Genomic DNA, 6,706 nt, shown 5'->3' with positions numbered 1-6,706 from the left:
GAAATTCTTGCTACGGTCCCTCGCACAAACTCAGGCTTCTCCTCATCCCCATCAGGGCTGTGACTGGAGGGGTGAGGAAAGCCTTGTCCTCTCTCCCAAACTCCACCTTTTTAACACTTTGACTGTCAATATAGAGTATGTTGCAAGCAGCCAGAAGTGTGTGCCATACACATTCACATACTCACACACTTCCAGCCACTATCAGACAGGCTTTAGCATAGATGGGGCATCACTCTGACCCAGGCTTGGCTGCTGGCTATTCTTACACTCCTTCTGCACACATTTCCAGCTGTGTGTTGCTATACAATTTAGGATGTGTTTAATTAATCTAATGACAGAGTTGATGGGGGGGGGGGGGGGGGCAGAATCATAACTCTCCAGCAGGAAGTAAATTCTGGTTTTGTATTGTAGTTTTCATCCAAATCCACCAACATTTTTTTCAAAACAAACAAACCAACCCTGATTGTTATCACAGTTGTGTTTCAGTAAAGAAAACCACCCGGTTTTATTCCCAAAGGTCACGTACTCGTGTGTTAACATTAAAAATGCTTTTTAAAATTAAACAGAAGCAAAGTCCCCGCAGTACAGTTGTGGAGGTAGTTTATGGGAGGTGACTGGGTTCCTGCCCACCACTGACGCTTTCTGCTTGCAAGAGGAGAAATAATGTGGAACAGTGTTTGAAAATAGCATCATTATTAAACAGTCCATTGAAAGGCGGGTAGATGCCCTGTGGCAAAAAAAACCCCCACAAATAAACAAACAAAACCCACCATTGGGTGAATCCGCTGTGTTAACTGATGCTGTGTTATATTGAGAAATTAACAGCTTCTGGTGCTTGGCTAGTTTGTTAATAATTTCTGATTAGAATGGGAGGATGCAGAAGAGAGAATGTTCTTTTGCTATTCAGTCCCACCAGTGATTGTGTAAGGTGTTCAGGTTCCTCCAATTGTTATGAGATCCCAGTGCCCTCTCCTGGCTGGTACTGGCCATGCTGGGATTTTCATCTGCCATGAATCAGGGATTTGCAGAGGTCCAAGATCTTGCTTTTTCAATCTTTGGTTTTGGTTTTTTTTTTTAATGCCAATTAATGCCAGTATCACCATACCATCCAGGCTCCTTGAAAGCAGCTGGGCTCCTATATGTTCATCTTCTTGCCTCAAACTCACAAACTATCTCTCCCCATTTGTCTTGCTTGGAGAAATAAAGATTGTTCCCTTCTAACAGCTGGACTTGGAGGGGATCACCAGGGTCCAACACGTTGCCAATAGCCTGCAGGAGATCAGGGTCTAACTCTAGAACCATGATGTAAATATGGCTGAAGAAGTCCTCCTCTGGGGCTTTGGTCCCAAAGTAAACAGAGTCGTAATCCTGCATGTCAACATGAGAAGGCACTGCTGCAAGCTGGCAGCCTCTGATTCCCTTTGGAGAGAGGAGAGAAAAAGCGATGCTTATCCACATCCTGCTGCTGAGGCATGATTTGGCCAAGTGCTGGCCTGTTACCCCAGAGAGGTACCTCCCTGCTGAACTTATGGCTGGCTCACATTGTTATTCAGAAGCATTCAGTGTCAGAAACCATCATCTGCCTGCTCTTAGCATGAAGCACCACATGATTTTCCCTCAGTGTGGAAAGCCGTGGGATGCTCTGGAACTCGCGTGTGCCACATGCTGTCTCAGTGTTGTTGCAGCGGTGGCAGCAGGCTGCTGGGCTGACAGTGGGTGTCACACACAGCATGCGGTAGGTAATGTGGGGCTGTGCTAATCTCACTGCAGCAGTCTGACATGCTGTCTTTTAGTTTAGGCCTTATTTTTTAAGACCAGAGGTATTCTGCTGTAGACAAGTCTCTATCTTTGCTTTCCATACCCTGCACTCAGATTTTAGGAGATATTTTCCATGAAAAGCACAGATAAAGACAAGCAAAAATCTTTATAGCTGTCCATTAGGTTCAAGACTTCCTCAAGCAGGCAACTCTTCAGGACTCTGTTTCATGACCATACCTTAGAAAACACTTGCTGAAATTTACCATATTTTAGTACTTAAAAACTTTTAATGAGGACACCAGACAAAGGCAAATGTGGCAAATGGAGCCATTCCAGGACAAGTTATCTGACAGCAGAGTATTAACTCCATTATTATATTGTTGGTACCTGAACAACTCTCCTTCTGCTCTTCCTCCTCCCACTGAGAATTTGGAACAAACTTTGGGCAGATTATGTGAGAAGCCTCCGTCTGAATGTTCTTCCAAAATTTTTGAAGAGGCAGATTGCACTGGGGATGCGCACGCAGGAAGCCACAGACCTCCCACGACACTGGGTCCGCTCCACCAAGACCTACGTGGAGCTCTGCAGAAGCCCGGCTCCCTGTTGCTCTCCCACCATAACAGAGTCTTTCTGAGACAGCATAGCAATGCCTGAGGGACCGTGTCTGCTCTCCTACTGCAAGCAATCACCACAGCAATATATGGCTCTGTGCTGGCTCATTAATCCTCCTCAGACATAGTCCGTGGTGCAGAAGACTCTTGGGTCTTGATTAGACACAAAAAAAAATTGTCTAACTGGTTCTAACACAGTCCTACCCAAGACAGTTTTAACTCCCCACAAAATGTCAGCCAAAGCACAAAAGGGCACTTGCATAAAATTGTCTCCCCTTTCCTCTTCACCTGCTCCTCCCACACAAATTTTATCTTTAGCAACACAACTATTCCAGCAAAAAAAAATCAATGTTGGCCTTGATTGAGTCTGTGAACTAAAGGCTGGGGTAGGAGCAACCCCTATGGATATTACTAATCACTTACAAGTGGGACTGAATATCCAGTTACAAAGCTGTGCAAACAAGGAGTGCAAGTGAATATTATTACCTGACTGCTTGTTCTTCCTGTTTGATTGTCTCTAATATGGCAGAAAACGTGGGTCTCCTGGTGGGGTTGGGATTCCACCAGGTTTTCATGCACCAAATCGGTCTGGTGAGGTTTGGAAAGCCAAAATCAGCAGCAATACTTGCTAACTCTGTGAACTTTAGAACTTGTTTTTATTTATCCAAACAACAGAAACAATGTCACATTAGCTTTCTGAGAACTGGTGCCTGGATGTGCAACTTTGCCCCGCAATGAACTTGCTAGCAGTAAAAATGGCCAAGCTTGCACTGAATTGCATAATTGCATAACAAACAGTAATTTTTACATATTCATTGAAGTTAGTAGGAATAAATAGTTCCTTGAAAAGCAGTTTTGTATGGCTATTGTGTAAATTCTTTAGCAATGTGTTTAGGTTTACACTGCAGCCTTTCATTACTGAAGGTGATAAACTGTGTTTCTTCTCTCTGCAGAGGGAATCTATCTCCAGAAAAGTTGCAGGAGCCTAATGTCATTGAGTCTGGTACACAGCCATCATACCCCATCAACAGGTTCAAAAGTCACTGTGGTGGAAGAAGGCACCAGGATGTTGACAAACCGATGGACAGAGACCGCACAGAACGATCAGATAGGTCTTCTGCCCTCAGGACCAGACTAAAAGCATAAGCAGGGAAGGAGAGAGATTCCCCTGAAGCCTGAACACAGCTTTCATACGGGAAAATGTAGATGAAGAAGAGATTATGGGTAAAATGGACTTTCCTGTCTAAGAAGGGAGTCCCATGGCCAGCATTGCTGGTGCTACTCTCAGAACGTTGTGGAATATTTTTCAGTCCAAATAGTGACTGAATTACAGAGGAAATGATGACCTCCTGATAAAGGCAACATCAACTCTTTGGGTAGGAGTGGGGCTTTCTTTCCACATATGAAAGAGAAAAATTGGAAAATGGCTCTTCCCATCCCTAGCAATGTCAGAGTTATAGAGAGGCTGATACTGAGTTTCCCCACAAAATACCCTTACCATCCTTACCTCCCTGCTGTTCAGTCAGTGGCAAGGTTTCAGTGGCTTGTACACGTGCAGGTTGGTAAACTGTGCCATTACAGCTTCCCATATGATAATCCCAAAGCTAAAGATGTCTGATGCTGGGGAACAGAATCCATCACTTCTCACTTCTGGGGCAGCCCTACTGAAGAAATGAACAAGTTATTGGTGCAATATGTTTCTGTATACGATAGAGCTGGGCCCAAGGCAAAGCAGAGTGATCCATATTTTTCACAGTGGATCCAGAGACTTGAGTTCACACTTTGCATTGGTGGCTATGGCTAAGTGTCTAAGTAAGAGAAGAGGAGTGACAATGGTGCACCATGGGACATATACCTGAGCTAGTGAAGAGAAAGAGGGCACAAGGCACAGCAGCATTTTTCTCCATGTGCAGAGTTACAAGAGAATTCAATTTTTGCCAGAATGTCCAAATTTTCTGCTGGATAAAAAGCCACAAGACAGTTTCTCTGAAGCAAAGATACAACCATGTTCTGCTGTTTGGAGAGGTACAAGATAGAATATGGAAAGCACAACTGCTGTGGAACTGCTTCTATCATCGCCCTTTTTCAGGAATGCCAGAGAATAGTGGTGATGACCCATGGAAGACCCACAGTATTAAAAGCATAAAATTCATATCAGAATTCACATCATACTTATGGCAGATATTTCTCTCTGGTTTTCTTCACTTACTCACATCCAGACCCTCAAAAGCCAAAACCTTCCTACAGCTGCATCACATCTGCCCTCTCTTATCTCCCCTCCAGATCTGAACACACAGCTGTCCCCCACTGGCACTCTATGCATGGGAAGTCAGGCCACAGACATTGCTCACTGGGTGACACAGAGCCCTAGCAAAGGTCTCACAAATCATTCCTACTGCACTCACCAGTGTGGTGGTCATGGGGAAGTCATGCGTGATTGCTTTTACTGGCAGTATGTTCTCATGCTGTAGTGCATGAAGGGCCATCTTGGTCATATGGTTCATTCTGAATGACACCAACTCATGCAAACCATCATCCTGTAAGAGAGCCTGAAAATCAACCACCAGTAGCAGCAAGATGCCACCATCTTTGCGGAGAAAAGGACAGAATTTGAGTCTTACTAGTCATGGCAACGAAGAGCCAAGATCTTCTTTCAATAACCTTAGTGAAATCCAACTGGCTTTAAAGGAATAACTGGAGAATTACAGTCTTTGTAATGGAAGAAAGTTGCAGTTACTGGTCCTATAAATTTAATTAGATTTGTGAAAGGCTGAAGAGTGAAAGAACAGTTTGATATTTAACTGAATTTACATTAGGAAGAAACAAGTGAAATTTTCCAGCTTTAAGTGCCCCAAAGTTTGGAAAACCAAAAACACATATCCAAAATATATTCTGAAATTTTATTGGCTTAGCAAGATTTGATCTGAAAAGATAATTTGTTACTTATACAAAACTTGTTACCTATAGGAAACCCAGTTTTAAACATATTTTTTGTTAGTCAGTTTACTCATAGTGAAAATGCTCATCTTGAAAGTCCCAGAGACAGATGAATTTCGGCAGGTCAAACTATACCGAAAGGAATAAATAAAAATATAAAGAAGTGTCATAGGAAAGCCACAGATATGTTACTTTTCCCATCATATTTCTTTTCCAACTGTCAAAGGATTTTGCCTTATTCCCCTCACTCCTTTTGAACTGGCTTCTCCAGTTAAAACGTACCTTTATAAATGATGAAGCCATAAACAACTAATGCAGTTTGACTTGACCATGTCTACAGCACAGACGGAGAATTTGTACTTGTTTGACTGCCAGCATAATCTTTAAAGATTCCGCCAGACTGAGTTAAAAAATTGCCAGTGATGATAAATCTACCACCAGTCCTACTTTTATCTGAATTTTTCTGTCTCTAGCTACTGGATCTTGACATGATTTTGTCTTCAAGGTTTAAGTATTTCTATTGATAAAACAGATAAGGTTTTAGAAGAGATGAGGTGATAACAATGAAACTAAAACACTACCTTTCACTCAACAATATCTTCATACTTCTCTGGAGATATGTTGGGTGGATCATTCTTCTTGAAGTTGCCTGAAGAAACAGCAAGACAAAAATACAAGGAAGCCTATTTCTCCTCATACGTATACCAGCTGTATGTTGACATACTGGCATAGATGTCTGAAAAGTTGCTCCTAATTTATCTCTACCAAAGGAAGACCTGCATCAGTCCTCAGATTTTTTTAATAAAGTGTGCTTAACTTTCCACCAGAATGTGCTCTTGCAAAAAAATGGTTCCCCAGGAAAGTAACTGTGCAGAGCAATCTCCCACCAACAGGACAAGCTCCCTCCTCCCCTCTGTGGTGCTCCCATTTCCAGCACAGCATGTTCTGCCAGCCAAAGGTGAAGGAAATGGGCATGGGGAAACTCAAAACCCACGCAGTGAGGTTGTGCTGTGTGTTTCTGAAAACAGATGAAGATTTTAGACAACCACTTGCTTGCAACACCCTTTATTCTCATTATTTCTGAGGTCTTTCAGGAATTGATCTCAAGATTTCAGGGTTTATAAGACCTTGAATTCTTAGTGTTGTCCCATCACCCATGCTCAGTCCCACTGAGTCTCCTTCAGCAGTTTCCTACATGCTGTGTTAACTGCTGAAGCACAGATTCCCGTTTCATGATTGATAACACCTCTTCTGGGAGATTTTTCACAGAAACTGTTGGAGCCAAGCTGAACCTTCATCCAGGCTGTGGATGAGCTGCTAACTTATCTCCAAACTTGCATTTCTGCATCCCCATCTGCAGAACTCTGGAAAACCTTATGGGAAGATCTTTTGTCATTAGA

At 42.8% G+C, this 6,706-nt stretch overlaps 1 long non-coding RNA gene across 1 annotated transcript; it reads right to left on the bottom strand.

Annotated features, from left to right (window-relative positions):
- Positions 1-431: 431 nt before the first annotated feature.
- LOC142602500 (uncharacterized) lies at positions 432-5,965 on the bottom strand. The gene is made up of 5 exons (XR_012836243.1): positions 5,888-5,965; positions 4,775-4,906; positions 3,877-4,030; positions 2,856-2,957; positions 432-1,419 (listed from the first exon to the last, which is right to left on the bottom strand). It is a non-coding gene; the product is annotated as an uncharacterized LOC142602500 (long non-coding RNA).
- Between the last annotated feature and the right edge of the window lie 741 nt (positions 5,966-6,706).

This window comes from Balearica regulorum, chromosome 7 (assembly GCF_011004875.1).
Source record: "Balearica regulorum gibbericeps isolate bBalReg1 chromosome 7, bBalReg1.pri, whole genome shotgun sequence".
Taxonomy (NCBI): domain Eukaryota; kingdom Metazoa; phylum Chordata; class Aves; order Gruiformes; family Gruidae; genus Balearica; species Balearica regulorum.
This window is presented reverse-complemented; position numbering and strand designations above follow the sequence as displayed.